Here is a 19,316-nt window from a genome sequence, read left to right as displayed (position 1 = left end):
ACTTTCTAAACATAAGCACTTCAAAATTAGATACAGAAATCTCAGCTTAATAATTACTTCCAGAATATCTTTTTCTCTGTCATACACTATTTACTTCTCTTTTAAAAATAGTGAACCCACAAACAGCAACACAAGCCACACCAAAAGCTGATCCTTGATTTCTCTTACACGTTCTCTTGAGATTTTAGAATCCATTATCAAGTGTGTTTTTCTTTCACTGGTTATCTCTGCAACATGCCTTTTTAGCGTGCATTCAAAATCCAAGAATTTAGCTTATGATTAAAAAAAAATTGACCACAATTTTCCTTTTGCAAAAAGGAGAAAGGATATGCTAAAATATTTGAATAATTTAGCATTTAAACTATTACACTGGAAAAGTAGATACAAAATGTTCGTAATCTGTCTAACTGAACCAAAAAAAATTTATTTCAGGCTCAGCGCCTATAGCACAGTGGTTATGGCGCCAGCCACATACACCGAAGTTGGTGGGTTTGAACCCGGCCCAGGCCAGCTAGACAACAATGACAACTGCAACAAAAAATAGCCGGGCATTTTGGCGGGTGCCTGTAGTTCCAGCTACTTGGGAGGTTGAGGCAAGAGAATCACATAAGCCCAAGAGTCTGAGGTTGCTGTCAGCTGTGACACCACAGCACTCTACCAAGGGTGACATGGTGAGACTCGTCTCAAAAAAAAAAAAAAAAAAATTTTATTTCATAAACTACAGCACAAAAGTAGATACCGTGGGAAGCTACATTAACCAATTTAAGGTGAGTAGAGAAATTTGTAGTAATTTGTCAAGTAGCATCTCAGAGGCCTGATACACATGCACTGTGCTCAAACAAATGCTTCCATCTACAGATGAAATAAACAGATAAAATAGGGTGGCGCCTGTGGCTCAAGGAGTAGGGCACCGGTCCCATATGCCGGAGGTGGCGAGTTCAAACCCAGCCCTGGCCAAAAACAAAAACAAAAAAAACGAAAATAAAAAAAAAAAATAAACAGATAAAATAATGGGAACTCCAGGGCCCCAAGGTATGTGGATACATACGGAATTAAATGCATGGAGTTAACACAGAGTGAAAGATTCCTACAAAATAACAACTCTCTGGGGTCTTATTTAAAGTCACAGAACGAACTTGAATTCTGTCAATGTCCTCAGCTACCTTTTGTCCTATGCCCACTGCTTTATTCATCCTGCCTTCAAAAAATACTTCCTGAACCACCTATAGACTCCATGCTGCCTGAGTAAGACACAATCTCTAGGTTAAGATTTTGTTAATTTAATCTAGGTTTCAAATGCTAAACTCTAAATTTTCCAATTTCATTTGTGACCTCAGGGACGCTCAGGCCAATCCTCAAGAATTCTTCTAAAATGGCATTTCATAATACAGCGATTTAATTCAGTCATGTAAAATTGCACTTGAACATATACAGGGTAGACATAATGTCCGTGTGCAACTTACTATGTTAAACTATTTTAAACCGCACACGAAATCTATGTACACCCTGTACATATTCTGGTAAAGGGAAAGTCCCAGGAAGGCAAGATTTTTGTCTGTTTTGCTCTCTACTACATCCCAGCATGTACATCAATGTTTGCCACCTTGCGGGTTCTCATATTTGTTGAATCGCACAGAATAAAAGATAAATGAGTACTTATGAAAACACAAACTTCACCAAAGACAGAATGAATTCCTGCTCTCCATAATGTTTTAGAGTAAAAGCAGATCCTTCTGACCATGGGCACCAAGAGTAAATCCTCAAGTGCGGGTCCGTGTGCCTAACCTTACGCTGGAAATGTCGAAGGCTCCTCTCAGGGCCTTCTTAAAGCAACTTAACCTTAGGTAAAGTAAGAAATGTCTGATTTCCTTAAGTACTGAACTTGACAGTTGATATGTCTGACATTCCACTTTCACACTTTTTTTGTATTATTGTGTAGGTACATTCTCTTTCAAAGGCAGGTTTTAGCATGTGGTTATCTTTCCTTTTTTTTTTTTTTAAGACTAATTTTTGTAAAACCATGGATACGTCAAAGATGTGTGCTATTTTTGAATATGAGTTTCGTGGTGGGACAAAAGCAGCACATGTAGCTCAAAATATCAACAAAGTGCTGGGAAGGATGCACTGTACACTGATGGCTTGAGATGTTCCCTTCTGGGGATTTTAATCTTGAAAAGGAGCCACGTGGGCAACCTGAGACGAAGGTGGATAATGATGAGCTGAAAGCTGTAGTGAAGTGAATCCATCTCAACCTGCACGTGAAGTAGCAGCAAGGTTTGACGTTACTATTCCAACAAAACTGGCCCCTTTAAAACAAATCAGCAAGCTTAGATCGATTCTGGGTGACGTAAACGAGCATCAGAAGAGAACTCGTCTTGAAGCTTGCCTTTCCTTGCCTTCATGACATAAAGGCGAACCATTTCTATACTGTATTGTTACCTGTGATGAAAAATGGATGCTTTTGGACAATCTAAGTGTTCAGCACAATGGTTGTATAAAGATGAGGTGCAAAAACACAGTCCAAAACCAAATACAGTGTCTGTTTGGTGGTCTAGGGCTGGCATTATCCATCACAGCTTCATGAAACCTGGAATCAATTCTAGTAGATGTCTACTGCAGCCGGGTGGATGACATGAGGCAATGCTTGCAAGAAAGAAGCTGAAACTGGTCAGTAGAGATAAGCCAATCCTCTTACAAGACAACACTGTTACACAAACAACTCTGCTCAAACTACAGAAGCTGGGCTTGGAAACTTTGTCATTCACCATATTGATCAGACCTTGCACCCCATGACTCCCATTGCTTCCAGGGATTAGACCACTTGGTTCAAGGAAAAATATTCACTTCTCAGTCAGCTGTGGAAAATGCCTTTTGTGATTTCATTGCCACTTGCTCTCCCAGCTCCGTCACTACTGATGCACACGGGTTACCATTAAGATGGCAAAACTGTCAAGAATTTAGGCACATACTTTGATTAACCGTGCTACTTCTTGTTTGAGATATAATAAACTTAACTTTGGATTCAAAATTAGATATTTCATATTTAATGACCTAATATTTCCAACAGATTCACACCACAGATTACTGCATTCTCATGACTACCCTCCATTTATTTATACCAGTCTTAAAAAATAATTTCAGAAGGCAAAAGAACTCTGCTTGGCCCCGTCTGGAGGAAAACAGGGGGAGACTCTGGAAAGGAAAGTCTAAAAAACCTTTAAAAAAGGGCGGTACCTAAAAAAAAAAAAAAAAAAAGGGCGGTACCTGTGGCTCAGTTGGTAGGGTGCTGACCTCATATACCGAGGGTGGCGGGTTCAAACCCGGCCCCGGCTGAACTGCAACCAAAAAACAGCTGGGCGTTGTGGCGGGCGCCTGTGGTCCCAGCTACTTGGGAGGCTGAGGCAAGAGAATCGCTTAGGCCCAGGAGTTGGAGGTTGCTGTGAGCTGTGTGATGCCATGACACTCTACTGAGGGCCATAAAGTGAGACTCTGTCTCTACAAAAAAAAAAAAAAAAAAAAACCTTTAAAAAACATACCTGTCCAATACCACCCTAGCGTATCTGATACAGTAGGCCCAGGTGGGGCTGCAGTGAAGGACACACATAATGTTCAAAGTGCTACAGATCATTCCACAAAGGCCCAGAACGGAGATTTAAGAGGATACCACGTTGTGCCTCTGCCCTCAGCTGGCCCTCCCAGAGAATATATACCATGTTCCAAGAAGCAAAAGGGGGTGGGTAGTGCAGGCCCAACTCCCCAGACTATGACCTCAGCCACATCTTGTGGTTTGTCTCCAAAGGGACAAACATCTCTTACCTGCAAAGAGAGCTCTGTGGGTAAAATAAATACCAAGGTTTTTCACAAAAAAAAAAAAAATCTGAATTATATCCTGGACTTTCTTTAGCAGAAACCCCAATATAAGAGCTTATTTCACAAAAGAATGTTCCACCTCAATCTTGTTTTAGGAGGTTGGCAGTAGCAGGGGGAGAAAAAGGAGGGCCTCCCTTGGACCTGGAAACAGCTACCAGCTGTCCTGAGCAGCAGAGAGTGTTGAGTGCCTTGCTGAGCAGCTAGGCACTCACTAAACTAAAAGAGGCAAAGGCTACTCATAAACAATGATGACAATACTATTCCCGAGAAGGCAAAGTTTTTCAAATCAAAGAATGTTAAGAAGCTAAAAAGTACCTTGGGTAATCTGACATTCATTTTATGAATGAGACTGAAACTCTGACTTGATGAAAGGGCAGCACAGAGTGGCAGAACCAAGGCTAAAACTAACAGCCAGCCTGACGTTCCCTCTTTCACAGAGCCTGGAACGTCCAGATAAACATATTCCATTTAAGGAGATATTAAAGCATTCCAGACCTATCTGAGACACCACAGAAATGAAAAAATGTTATCATTAAAGTTATAATCATTACATCATACATATACTTAACATCCTTGCACCAGAATTGTCTAGGAACTTCTAAAAATCGCAGATTCCTAGGGTCTGTAGTGAAATATACTGTAAATGAGAATCTCCACACATGGGGCTAGAAATCTGAGTACCCACGGCTGTTGGACCAGTATTTGGGAACCAGTGGCATATATGATATCAGAACAAACAATTAAACTCTCAGTCTTTCTGGCTACCAATTATAAAACAGTTTAATGAGATCACTAACTGTCCAATTCATTCAACTTCTAATTGAGTAACACAAATAAGGAAACACAGTTACTATAATTATATAGTAACTGTTATATCACAGCAGCACAGCAGGAGTTGGCTCACTGCCCCTGCAGAGGTACAATGACCAACCAGGTGACTCAAAGTAATCAGGAACTGCATCCGGGTATTAGAGAAAATGGGCTTTCAGTGGCTGGGAAAGCACATGTGGGTGGCAACAAATGACTACTCATAGCTTGTTAACAATGAGAGACAACATCAAATCCAGAACGACAATGCTAGATTATTTTCATGGTGACACAGGGGGGAAGGAACCTTCCCTTTTACCCAAAAGTTTGCTGAAAGATCAACTCACAATTAAGACAGATTAATAACAGAAAACATTTATTAACTGTGCACATGGGAAGAAATCCCAGAGCGACAACCCAGTTTTCCAATGGAGTTCAGATATTGCCATATCGAGGAGGATAGAGCCTAAGTTGTTGCTAGGGTGGTTGCTAGGGAGTAGGAACTGGATGGGGGAGAAATAGATTGACTTGTCAATTAACTTGGGAGACAGGTGTTTATGACCCAAATGATTTGGGCCTGATCCATCCATTCCCAGCCCTCATTCCTGAAATATTTTGAGATAATAGGAAGGGGGAAGGGGAGTCAACTGTCCTCTAATCCTTTAATTAGACCAGTTCAGTTTATGCAGATAGAGGGGAGGGCTCCTCCCATGTGTCTTGACCTTGAATGGCCTTCAATTCAAACTATTCTTTATATCAGCGAGTCATATTTTGGGGTAAAATTTCCTTAGCTCCTTCAGTAGGTAAAGATTCCCGCCCCCCCAAAAAAAAAACCAACATTGTACTAGACTGGTAGATAGGACTGAAACAGACATTAAGAAGAGCCTTAAAAATACATGTGTCTTTAGAAATCTCTCATTCTGTCAACAGACAAATCCATACCGGGAACACATGTGTTATGAAACAGAGAACTACCTTTTATCTTCAAAAATAATGGACTTAAGTGTTTTATTTATAGCTGCTATGGATGGTGAAAATAATCCAAATGCACAAAAGACAAGTTGCCAACACAGATGCTGCTTTTTGGGAAACCTTGAAACAATCTGAGACAGCACTCCTCAGAGGGACCCCGGCCATGGCTCCAGCAAGCCCTCATGTGTAAAGGTTTACACGTCTTTGCTGCCAGCCTCAACTAGTGAATGCAGGGTGGTATTTTCTGACATCGCTCTATTGGAACAGGAAGGGTTCCATGCTTCGGGTGAAGGCGAGGAAGCACGCAAACCAGCTTCCCATTTGTTTCTCTATTACTTTAGCAATCATTAAACAAGTGTATACTACAATCCCACAGGAAATGGGAGAACGTGTTTCAGGAAGGTTGGTAAAAGCTATGTCCCACATCAAAGGAAAATGGTCTTGTTCATACTGCTCCCATCTGGACCACCCCCACACACTTGGTTAAAATAGGACCTTCATGGTTGAATGTGCCTCCTCTTTCCTTTGAACTGGCCTCGTTTTAGGAAATTGATGAGAATGAAAAGGAATAAGACACTGATTTTCAGTTATTTTCAGAATCCATACATTGGCCTTCCTGGCAATGCTCTCAAAGGCTTCATCAAAAACATACATAAGAGCCAGGAGCATATTCGCACGTATATACAATTGCACATTATATATTGCTGCATATTACTTCCATCTGCCAGCAAAGGGCAGACAGTATATGATGCAAAAACTTTTAAATAAAAGTTATACTATTTTTGGCTGAAATGCATCATTCTTGACTTTTACTGGTATTTCTCCTTCCCCTACCAGCTTTGACATCAATTTCCGATATCAAAAATAAGTGGCCAGTGGAGTAGGTGGGGTGGGGCGCAAGTTTAAGAACTACAGAAGGATGAAGCAGAGCGGAGCTGACTGGAAAGAACCTTCTGTACACTGACTACTCTACAGGGAATGAGATCTCCACTGCTATCAGCTAGTGCTACAAGAAATTAAATAAACCAGCAGACAAATAGAAATAGATGCCCTGGAAAAGCATACACTTCATTAAAAACTGAGAGGCATCTTCATTATATATCATATATGAACCAGTCTCATGGAAAGAAATTCACCAACCCTAATCAGCACTGTGTAAAGTGACCATGGTCAGGCTCCAATCCTGGAGCACAGGCTCTGCTATCATAGCTACCCACCTGTCCATCCCTGTGGGTCCTGCCTAACACAAATCCCCCTCTTTGCACCTTTATGCTCTAACCCCGATGACATGAGGGGCTACAAGGGCAGAAGTGGGATTTTGGGGCAACAGTATCACAAAACGTGGGTTATAAATCCCAGCTTGGCCAGTACCTCTGATGTTAGCTTGGACCTGCCTGGAATTCAGTTTCATATCCTTCAGTCTGAAAGCCTGAGCTTATACTGCTGATTTCCAAGCCATGTTTTTTTTTTTGTTTGTTTGTTTTTTGTAGAGACAGAGTCTCACTTTATGGCCCTCGGTAGAGTGCCGTGGCCTCACACAGCTCACAGCAACCTCCAACTCCTGGGCTTAAGCGATTCTCTTGCCTCAGCCTCCCGAGTAGCTGGGACCACAGGCGCCCGCCACAACGCCCGGCTATTTTTTGGTTGCAGTTTGGCCGGGGCCGGGCTTGAACCCGCCACCCTCGGTATATGGGGCCAGCGCCCTACCGACTGAGCCACAGGTGCCACCCTCCAAGCCATGTTTTAAGGAGCCACAAGGGTTACGGAGTTTAAAGGGGCTCCAAAAAACAGGGGCTAGGCAGGGAAAAGACAAATAAGTGAAGTTCTTGGGGTTTCTACTCTCAGTTATCCAGATCTGCTTTTTATACTGAGTTAAATCTGCTATCTTAACACTGAGTTGTCAGGTAAGCTTTCTTTTGAGCTTTAAAAAAAAAAAAAAAAAAGTTATAGTGCTAATGAAAGTTTGAAAGAAATCCTCTCACCCAGTGTCTTGAAGCTCTAAAATTCCAATGTAGCATGGCAAAACGACATGATCTTCCCAGGCTGAGCAGCATGGAAGCCCCACACAAAGCAATTCGCTTCAATTTTGCTTTCAGCTAGTGCTACAAGAATCCAGTCTAATCGGTCTATGACTGATTAGACTGCCCTTCTCGGGGCCTGCCTGAGAACAAAAGAGAGATGCCCTTAGCTATGCAGGCCCCGAGTACCAAACAGGAGGCCAAAGTGCTGCCTTATCCCATCTGCTTCACTCCTGCTCCTGAAGCTGATCAGTCCCGCCCTGCCCAGATAGAGTGGGCCACTCCCAGGACATGCAAGATACATTTTCACATAAAGGAGAGTTAAAGCAAAAGCACAACTTCCACCCAAGAAAAACAACTCAACTAAGTTCTCCCGCGTCTGTGAAAGACATGTCTAAGCAGTGTCCCAAACCACTTAGATAAATCCAGGGCCCTGGTTTAAAGCTTCTAGAAGGATGGATAGAGGTTAAGGGGATGATTTCCCTAGAGGCTAATAGCGGACAGAAGATGGTTTTACAAAAGCCTTGTAATAAAGGTATTATCTTGCCAGCCAGATGTTGAAATAAACACTCTCTGGCTTTCAGCCACCTCTGTCTCCCTTCAAGGTCAGTAACAGTGTCTGGCTGCCCCCGACTACAGCTCCCAGGGCACCACACAAAGCCTGCAGCCAGATTGAGGCCTGAACCTTACGAGGTGGCTATAAAATATGCTTCTGGGTTAGTTACATAAAAATTAAAAGTCCCTTGCTTAAGGGCTTCCTTCTTGCCCCGCTGCCTGGCGCCTGCCTCAATACTTTCTTTTTCTCTTCTCACAATGGGCCGCTGTGATCTGCACAGCTCCCTGCAGAACAGCACAGGGGTAGGGGAACCCCCCATTATGACTGATCAGACTGCCTTTCTCAGGGGCCCGCCAGAGAACAAAAGTTCCGTTTTCTTTTCAGCACTTCATGAAGTAAACTGTTATTCATAGTCAGTGCTAGGTAAAAAGCATCTTTTACCTTGCATTGAGGGCACCAGCAGCCTGCGGTTAGTGATGCCATAATGTCCTGACAAAACCACTTTTCGGGGGTGTTCTGTGGTTCTTAGTGGACTATTATTATTCTCCCCTGAAGTGACGAGACATTTCATACATACACACCAAACCGCTGCCGTGACAGCAGATCACTCTGACCTATGGCTGGAGCTCAAGTCTCCTTGGAACATAAGGTGGAAATGTTCATCTAACAGAAATGCTCCGAAACTAAACAGCCTTATCTCCCACCACTGAAACAGAAGCTAATGATAACTAAGCAACTAAATGTGTTCTACAATCTAGTCAACCCTCCTTCATAAATAAAACATTTATATCAATCTTGGACTGAGAGACATCTGATTATGCGGTTTCATCTGCAGAATGCTTAAACACCCTTGTGAAAACTTGTCACTTTTCCAGATGTTTCCAAATATCCAGATGTTTGGTACTAGGCGCACAAAGCATCCAGATGACTCACTTTTCACACACCCATTTTGCTGTACTGAACAAAGAATCCAGACATAGAAGCAAGAGGCTAGTAAAAGGACATCTCATTGATAGACCAGTCCTTAAATGTGAAGTGAGTTTTTATTATTCCCCTAAAAAAAAAGATGGCCCTGCCCAGTGTAGGAGTTCATTAATGATATCGTTCAGAAAAATTCCTAGTGTTTGACTTGAATCTCCTCAGCTTTAAGGCAAGACTGTGTACGGTATCTCCTGGTCATTAGGAAGGAGATATGCAGATACTTTCAAGACTTCTTGTGAAGGTTAATTTTATGTGTCAACTTGAGTGGGTAAAAGGATGCTCAGGTAGCTGCTAAAACACTTCTGTGTATGTCTGTGAGGGTGTTTCTAAAAGAGGTTATTAGTGTTTGAATCCGTATACTTAGCAAAGAAGAGTCACCTCGACAAATGTGGGTGCGCTTCATCCAACAAATTGAGGGAATGAATACAACAAAAATAAAAATCTGGAAGAAAGGGTAAATTCTCTCTTTCTCTCTCCCCTGGACATCAGAGTTCCTGGTTCTCAGGCCTTCAGGCTGGGGCTGAATTACACCCTTAGCTTTCTGCGTCTCCAGCTTGCAGACAGCACACCATGGAAATGCTCTGCCTCCATAATCATAGGAGCAAATTTCCATGTCTCCTTTTATAACTACAGCTGTATCTACAGATATCCTATAGGTTCTGTTTCTCTGGAGAACACCAACCAGAATACCTTGGCCAAAATACTTTGTATTTCATCGGGAAAAAATGGTATTTAAATAGCTATCTAAGGACTAAACGGAGAAGGCCTTCAGGCTCCTCTGAGATGACTTACCCATCAGACTCCTCGGAAGTGAAGAAGGCATAACACCATCCTTTATTTTCAACGATTTCTCCTCAAAGCTTCTTCCTTTGCGCACACCCACTTAGGCTGAGCCAGGCATGAGGGGACACAAGGACACGTCTCTAGTGGTCACAGCTGCCTTCCAAACTACAGCAAAGGCATGTGGGTGGAGCTTTTAAAGCCTGCAGCATTTTCACCCCAAATCTAGGGACCTGCTCAGGAAGCAGCACCAACACCTGTTTGCCTCCCACCTGAATCACAGCAAGTCAAATTAAATCAAACAAAGGTGGACCATGAATTCAGAATCCTTTCTATACAATGAAATGGGGAGTCTGCATATTCTCCTACCTATTGAGGTACAGAAGTTTTGAGAAAAAGCACTTCTGTGATTATTTCAGTTACAAGACAAACTAGCCACACTTTCATTCCTAACTGAAAGAATGAGACACTATAATTATTCAGACTTCACAGTTTTTTGAAAATGATTTCACAGACGGTTTTTAAATGACATGAAGTGAACCTTTTAACTTTAAGGAAAACAACTGACAATACTGGTTGACAATGATAAAAATCGATCTCTCAAAGGCGAATCTTGGGAAACTTGCGTTTACTACCTTGAGCTTGATGGTGTTCCAACACTTAGAGACATTACTGATGCAGTCAGTGGAGACAGTAATAAACATGATTTGTTACAATACTGCATTAGGAATGTGTCAATATTTAGGTCTATCAGGGGTCTTCACACTTCTTAAACAGGGGGCCAGTTCACTGTCCCTCAGACCGTTGGAGGGCCGGACTATAGTTAAAAAAAAAAAAAAAAGCTATGAACGAATTCCTATGCACACTGCACATATCTTATTTTGAAGCAAAAAAAACAAAACGGCAACAAATACAATCACACCGTCTCGTGTGGCTCGCGGGCCGCAGTTTGAGGACCCCTGGAGATCATTCAGCAAGTTGATACTTTCCAAATGGCCGCTTAATGTTGTTGCAAAATTATAAATCCATTCAAGGTACAAGGCAAGCAAGCAGATGCTAACATGACAATACAAATTCCTTAACATGGTTTTAGCTTGGCAAACTAGAGGCATCTTCCCATCAACCTCTCTTGGGAAACCCAGGAGAAATGTCATCAGCTTCTGCCATCTGGATCGTCCCACTCAGAAATGTCACAGGACACCAGGAACAGAAAAGATAAAAAGGGAGGGAGGCCAGAAGCAAGTGAAGGAAGTGTGGCAACCCAGGGGCAGAGCCTGCAAGTGGAATCAAGGGGATTAGGGCTGCCAGAAAACCTCTACCACCCCCCATAGCCCTGGGGGGAGGGGGCATGGACTGGAGACTGACCAAATTCCTGGGTGGGTCTGTTCCACCAGGCGGAGGGTGTGGAGTAGAGCAAGCCAGGAGATGGTGACCCACAGGGCTGTTAGTACATTAACGTCAACCGTTTTAGAAGGGCCAGAGGGGTGGTCTGTCCTCTGGCTTCTTTGGGACAGAGCCCGTAATTTGCAGGTGGGTCTGGGCATGTCTGCCACCATGAGACATAGAGGAGGCATGGGGATTGCTAAGGACTTGACTCTGCTGATGCCTGTGCATGGGACCCCCCTCCCCCATGTGGTTTCCGGGGGACTCTGAAGCCCTACAAGTTGAAGCCACAGCAGCTTGGGCTCAGCCCTCAAAGCTTTGGCAGCCATCTTTGGGCTAATCTCACAGCTCTGCCGAGCAGAGTGGGGAGGTTCTGCTCTCTTTCTGTGAATCTCCTTTCAATGTCCAGGTCCTGTTTGGATGACTGAGGCACAATCCCTGGTCAAGTAAAGACATCGAACCCCCAGCCAGCTCCAGAATTTGGTTGCAACATCCTTGAAACCATCCAGTGTACCCTCTAGGCCTATGACACCACACTCTGTGTCTTCAAGAGCAGAAACAGGAAACCCAGCCCCAATCTCCTTAAAAACCAGTTGATGAATGCTGGGCAGCCCAAAACCCAGACACCAATCTTCACACACAGAAGCTGCTATCTCTGCTGATACTGGGGCACCACCTAGTGTTCTCACCTAAAAAAAAAATGTTTAACTCTCCTGGATACCTAAGAGGATAATGAGTCATTTCAACCAAAGCTTAGAGCTAAGGAAGAACAAGAAGAAAGAGGAAAAGAAAGAAGAAATTGGGGAAAGAAAATAAAGCAGAAGCCACACATGAGAAGAAAGCAACAAAAAGTCTCTGGCTACAAGAAGAACCAGATACCCAAGAGATCACAATGGAGCTACTACAGAAGGTTCCAACTATAAAATACAGTGCAAATGACAGAAATGGAATTCATATTATGGATGGCAAATATAAAAAAGAGAATTGAAGGAAAAGCGGAAAATCGATAAAAAGTCCAAAAATGTTCCCAAGAAATTAATAAAATGAAAGAGAAACTCTCCAAGGATTGGAACAAAATTAGAAAATTCTTTCTCAGCTTAAAGAATTAATAAAGCAGGCAATCAGAGAGTTTCAAAATATGGTAGAAAGATTCAACAACAGATTAAACCATGGAGAAGGCAAGGCGTGGTGGTTCACATCTGCAATCTTAGCACTCTGGAAGGCCAAGGCAGGTAGATTACTTGAGTTCAGGAGTTAAAGACCAGCCTGAGCAAGAGTGAGGCTTCATCACTAATAAATGTAGAGAAACTAGCCAGGCATGGTGGCACAGCCTTGTAGTCCCAGCTACTCGGGAGGCTCAGATAAGAGGATCATTTGAGCCCAGGAGTTTGAGGTTGCTGATCTATGACACCAGGGTACCCTATCCAGGGTGACAGAGTGAGACTATGTCTCAAAAAAAACAAAAACAAAAAGCATCATGAAGAAGAAGGAATCTCAGAGCTTGAAGACAAGGCTCTCAAGCCAACTCAGTCATTCAAAGAGGCAAGAAAGAAAAGATAGTAAAAGCAGAGCAATGTCTTAGAGAGTTATGGGACTACATAAAGAGTACAACATACGGATTATCTCCGAAGCATGTGAGCTCTCATTGATGATATTATAGTGGAAGATTTCCCAAGCATCACCAGAGACTCAGACATACACCTACTAGCTGAGTATGAAGCCCCAGAATGACTCAATTCAAACAGAAATTCTCCTAGACATATTGTAAGTAACCTGGCCAAAGTCAAAATGAAAGAGAAAATTCTACAAGTATCCAGGCATGAACAAGAGCTAACCTTCAAGGGCAGACCCATCAGATGACTTCTCAGTAGAAACGTTACAAGTCACTAATATGGTTTTAGATTCTACTTTGTAGCTAATCCTTCCAAAATTACTATGTGTCCCGTGTTTGTACAGTGCAGTATCAAAGAAGACTATCCACCGTTATCTGAAAATATTGTTAAGTATTTTCTTTTCATATCTGCATGGGGCTGAATTTTCTTCCCTGTTTCAACTACAAAGCAACACAAGTGACTGAATGTACAAGCAGATACAAGAATGTAGCTATCGGGCGGCACCTGTGGCTCAAAGGGGTAGGGCGCCGGCCCCATAAGCTGGAGGTGGCAGGTTCAAACCCAGCCCCAGCCAAAAACTGCAAAAAAAAAAAAAAAAAAAAGAATGTACCTATCTTCTATTAAGCTAGACTTTAAAGATTTATTAAAAATATAAAATAATGCCACGGCTATGGACTGAATTGTATCTCCACAAAATTCATATTAAAGCTCTAACCTTCAATGTGACTAGAAGATAGAGATTTTAGAAATTAATTAAGATTAAATGAGGTCATAAAAGTAGGGTCCTAAACAGATAGGACTGGTGGCCTTGTAAGAATAGGAGAGATTTTTCTCTCCACATGCCCACACCAAGGCCGTAAGAGGACACAACAAGAAAATGGCCACCAGCAAACCAGGAAGAACTTGACTATGCTGGCACCCTGACCTTGACCTTCTAGCCTCTACAACCATGAAAAAACAAATTTAGGTTGTTTAAACTACCCAGTCTGTGGTATTTTGTTATGGCAGCTTTAGATAACTAAAGAGAGCCTCTATTTACACTGATTTTTTTTTTTTTTTTTTTTTTTTAGTTTTGTAAAATTGGGGGGGGGGTGTTGTTTGTTTTATTTTTGGAGACAGAGTCTCATCTTACCACCTTCAGTAGAATGCTGTGGTGTTATAGCACACAGCAATCTCAAATTCTTGGGCTCAAGTGATCCTCTTACCTCAGCCTCCTGAGTAGCTAGGACTACAGGCACCTATCACAACACCTGGCTATTTTTAGAGACGGGGTCTCACTCTGCTGGGGCTGGTCTCCAACTCTTAACCTCAGGCAATCCACTGGCCTCAGCCTCCCAGAGTGCTAGGATTACAGGAGTGAGCCACCACACTCCGCCCAAAATAGTTATTTACATTAACATATGGTAAGTTTATGTTAATGGAAAAAAAATTCATCAAAATTTTGTTGTCATTACTACTAGAACAGTTCTACCATTTCTACTATGGTAAATATCAATATGTAACTTGCATAAACAAAAGCTCTCCAGGGTCTTTAGCAATTGTTTTTAGAAGTATAGAAAGGGACCCAGGGTCAAAAGCTTGAAAACAACTGGATTAAAAGATGGCCTTTTTTTTTTATTTTAATTTTTGTTTTGTTTTGTTTTTTTTTGGAGAAAGAGTCTCACTTTGTGATCTTTGGTAGAGTGCCGTGGTGTCATGGCTCACAGCAACCTCTAACTCTTGGGCTCAAATCTCCCAAGTAGCTGAGGCTATAGGGGCCCGCCACAACACCCGGCTTATTTTGAGCTGGGGTCTCGCTCTGGCTCAGGCTGGTCTTGAACCTATGAGCTCAGGCAATCTACCCTCCTCAGCCTCCCAGGGTGCTAGGATTACAGGCGTGAGCCACTGCATCCAACCCTGGCCTCTTTATTTCTACAAAGTTTATGATTTTTTAAAACGTGAAACCTAAAAAAGCAAATGAATATCTTATAGTAAAATTTTTGCAATATTGACTGGAATTCAATCATACCATATAAAGTACTACTGAATCTGCCCTCTCTACATAGAAATGACATATGGTCACTGAGAGAGTGGTAGGGCTCCCTCATACACATATAGAAGAAGTCTTCAGCATTTCACAAGGAAGGAAAAAAAGACTTCCCTGCAGTTCGTAATGTTTAACAAGGCCAGGTACAATCCCTAGCATTTCTCAGGCAAGACAGCAGCAATCCCTAACTGTTCTCTGGTTATCTACGGGATATGCCCACTCCTGTCATATGTAGACACATTACAAGGCTAGAAGGTACTCTTTTTCCAAAGCCAAGTGAACATTAGCTTCCAAGCAAGAACATGAGATAGGTATAAAAACAGATCGACCCCCACGCCAGGAAAGAAAATACAGGAGACACAGTGCCCAACGTTCAGAGAGAATCATACTCAATGAATCCACCCAAATAAACAGATTTGTCTGGAATGCCTGACACGCTATAACATTAAATAGTTAAGAACAAATCTGCAAGGGACAAAAAGATCATTGTCTTTTACCAATGCACTAAACATGTCCTGGACACCTTTCACAGAGAGAAAGAACACTGTTTACTAGTTTTACATCTATTCTTGGAAAATACTTTAAAGTGAAAATTTTCAGTGTTGTTCTTGGTGGTGTGCCAGTAAATGTGGGGTATCGTGTGTGCTGCTAGTACATTTATTGATGAGGAAAGAGCCCTCGTTTTCCACTGCCAAAACCAAACTGCCGAAACAAAACAGAACCTACAGCTCATGTTACCATAATTGGCCATTTGCACTCTGCAGTGACACAGGGCTGGGGAGAAAATTCTGTCAGAGATCTCAACTTCAGGACAAGGGGGGACCGGTGGTGACTGCTGGACCATAGTTAGGAACCGCTGGGCCATTTTCTCCTACTGCATGTGATACAGTCAATCGTAAATGAAAACTAAGTATGACTATATATCTTTGGCAGATTGATAGATGGAATTAAGAGTTGGGCAGGAGCCACAAGAACCAATGTGTTGAAAGGAATAAAGATATAGCTAAGGAGACAATAACCAAAGCAAAGAGACAACCTACACAATGGGAAAGGATATTTGCATATTTTCAATCAGACAAAAGCTTGATAACTAGGATCTATTGAGAACTCAAATTAATCCACATGAAAAAAGCCAACAATCCCATATATCAATGGGCAAGAGACATGAATAGAACTTTCTCTAAAGATGACAGACAAATGGCTAACAAACACATGAAAAAATGTTCATCATCTCTATATATTAGAGAAATGCAAATCAAAACAACCCTGAGATATCATCTAACCCCAGTGAGAATGGCCCCCATCACAAAATCTCAAAACTGCAGATGCTGGCGTGGATGTGGAGAGAAGGGAACACTTTTACACTGCTGGTGGGACTGCAAACTAGTACAACCTTTCTGGAAGGAAGTATGGAGAAACCTCAAAGCACTCAAGCTAGACCTCCCATTTGATCCTGCAATCCCATTACTGGGCATCTACCCAGAAGGAAAAAAATCCTTTTATCATAAGGACACTTGTACTTGACTGTTTATTGCAGCTCAATTTACAATCGCCAAAATGTGGAAACAGCCTAAATGCCCACCAACCCAGGAATGGATTAACAAGCTGTGGTATATGTATACCACAGAATGCTATTCAGCCATTAAAAAAAATGGAGATTTACATTCTTCGTATTAACCTGGAGGGAAGTGGAAGACATTATTCTTAGTAAAGCATCACAAGAATGGAGAAGCATGAATCCTATGTACTCAATTTTGATATGAGGACAATTAATGACAATTAAGGTTATGGGGGGGAAGCAGAAAGAGGGATGGAGGGAGGGTGGTGGGGCCTTGGTGTGTGTCACACTTTATGGGGGCAAGACACGATTGCAAGAGGGACTTTACCTAACAATTGCAATCAGTGTAACCTGGCTTATTGTACCCTCAATGAATCCCCAACAATAAAAAAAAAAAAGAAAGGAATAAAGAATAGCTGTTAAACTACAGTGGGCAGAGCAGAGGTCAAGGTAGGACAGAGGAGACAGAAGAAAAAAGGATGAATAATGCTTTCAAAACTCAGTCTTTCAAAAACTATACAAACCAGGGATGTGTCCAGAGACAGGCCCCTCTCGCACCCCATGTAGCGGTACTAACAGTGAGCCCTGCATAGCCAGCTCTCTGGCTAGAGAAGCAGCAAGATCCTTAGACACAGGGCAGATTTTTAAAATGAGACTCGAGTCGAGAGACTAATGCAGCCACTTCCCAGGTGGTCATAAAAAGGAACCTGGAACAGAAGTCACGATGGTCTATTTTAAGTTCATTACTTCCCCACTGGCCTTGAACATATTAGTTTTTGTTCTTGTTTGAAAATGAAGGCACCTATTATTTTATTATCTAAGTATCTTGTTTTTACACCTTTAAAGCAGCACTTCTCTTTCTCAGGTGGAAGTACTTGAACACCGCACATATTACACACATAGGCATGTGTAGACAGAGCTTGACAGAGAATCACAGAATTGTAAAACCAACTAATTTCTCACCTAAAGCAAGAACTTGCACCATAAGACACGCTCGCCCAGCCCTTCATGCCTTCTACTCTTGTCTCCTTACTCTTCTTTTTCTAGCCTGAGGCCCCCCTTGGACATTTGACCTTCACATTTAAAAAGTGAATTTAATAAAAACAAGGTTTATTTTCTTTGCCTGAAAAAACAAGTCCCCAGATCTTATTTGTTGACTGCGATTGGGCTACCTTCTTCTTAATTAAATGTATGTTATTTGAATAGATTTTTTTTTTTTGAGACATAGTCTCACTTTGTCACCCACGGTAGAGTGGCCATGGCATCATAGCTCACAGCGACCTCAGACTCCTGCCTCAGCATCCCAAGTAGCTGGAATTATAGGCACCCACCACAACACCCGGCTATTTTTTTTTTTTTAAGAGATGAGGACTCACTCCGGCTCAGGTTGGTCTCAAACCCCTGAGCTTAAGCAATCCACCTGACTCAGCCTCTCAGAATACTGGAATTATAGGTGGGAGCCACCACGCCCGGTAGCCACTTACGTCCGTCCCATGTCCAGTGGATCATCCTATTTCATGTTGAATTGTCTTCAGTCTTTTGGCTTCATATCCATTCCCATGGGTATAAACGTGGTCCAGGGTCCAGTCATTTAACAACTGAACTACCTATCTCCCAGTCTCCAGCATCTCCACCTCTAATGAATTTTATGCGAGCCATAACGCTCCTAAAGATTTATCCTAATTATATAAAATGCCTTTCTCAGAATTCCATAGAATCTGATGGAATACATATAAAGCATTTTTATAAACTGCAAAGTATTATATAAGTGTCCATTCTTCCTTTTCTTTTTTGTTCCCTCTGATTTTTATTTATCAGTTGAGGTCACAGGCGACCCATCTCTCCACCGCTGTTTCCTCAGGAGCTCATTCATTCTTGCCTCTGTCATGCTTTGTTCCACAACACACACCCTGTCAGACATTTCTCCTTGGCATTTATATTGTCCATGAGGCAGATCTCATGCCAATCTGTCTCTAAAATTCCTTTATAATCCTTCTTAGGACCTACCCCTTCTCTGGGCACTGTATAAACTGTATAAACACTGTATAAACAGCCCAGTCTCTCCTGAATTTTACTAGTAATCCAAACATGCTAATAATCTACCCAATCTGGAACCACTCCCATTAGATTTACTTTTAGGTAAAAAATTAAGGAAAATGAATGAACATGTGTAGAAAGTGCTTGAGATGTGATGACATCTTATATGCACTCTGAGTTAAACGAATCTGGGTGAAAAATCTCAGAGTTGCCATTTACCGGAATATGTTGGCAGACCCATCACTACGAGCCTCTTCCTCCTTATGCCTAATCACATGGTGTATCTGAGAATTAATAGAGCAATATATATTAGCTTGTTAGCACTAAACAAACAATACATTTTTATGAAATAGAAAATTAACTAATAGTAGCCTTACTATTTCTACCTATGTATATGCCTTTCTCAAACTCATGACGTAACAAATATGTTTACAATATGGAAGAAAATGGAATTTGTTCATGAACTCTGCTTAGGTTTTCTTTCTGAAGATGATTGTCTGCTAGTTTGAAAGAAACCAAACAAATAAAACCCCTATGTATTGACTATGAACCCCACATAAATTTTAAAATGTGCTTAGATTTTACAAGTGTTCAAATTTCAAATGAAATTTAATTCACTCAAGGAGTTAAACTCAACAAGCGCATTTATCATCAGTACACCTAAAACTATGGTTTAAATTATAATCAAGAATAAAAACATAAGCACTATTCTTAA

General features: G+C 41.8%; 1 protein-coding gene across 8 annotated transcripts in view; it reads right to left on the bottom strand.

Annotated features, from left to right (window-relative positions):
- The window catches only part of FMNL2 (formin like 2), a 335,482-nt gene that overhangs the window by 39,212 nt on the left and 276,954 nt on the right, over nt 1–19,316 (bottom strand). The gene's annotated exons all lie outside the window — the stretch shown is intronic.

This window comes from Nycticebus coucang, chromosome 7 (genome assembly GCF_027406575.1).
Source record: "Nycticebus coucang isolate mNycCou1 chromosome 7, mNycCou1.pri, whole genome shotgun sequence".
NCBI classification, from domain to species: Eukaryota; Metazoa; Chordata; class Mammalia; order Primates; family Lorisidae; genus Nycticebus; species Nycticebus coucang.
This window is presented reverse-complemented; position numbering and strand designations above follow the sequence as displayed.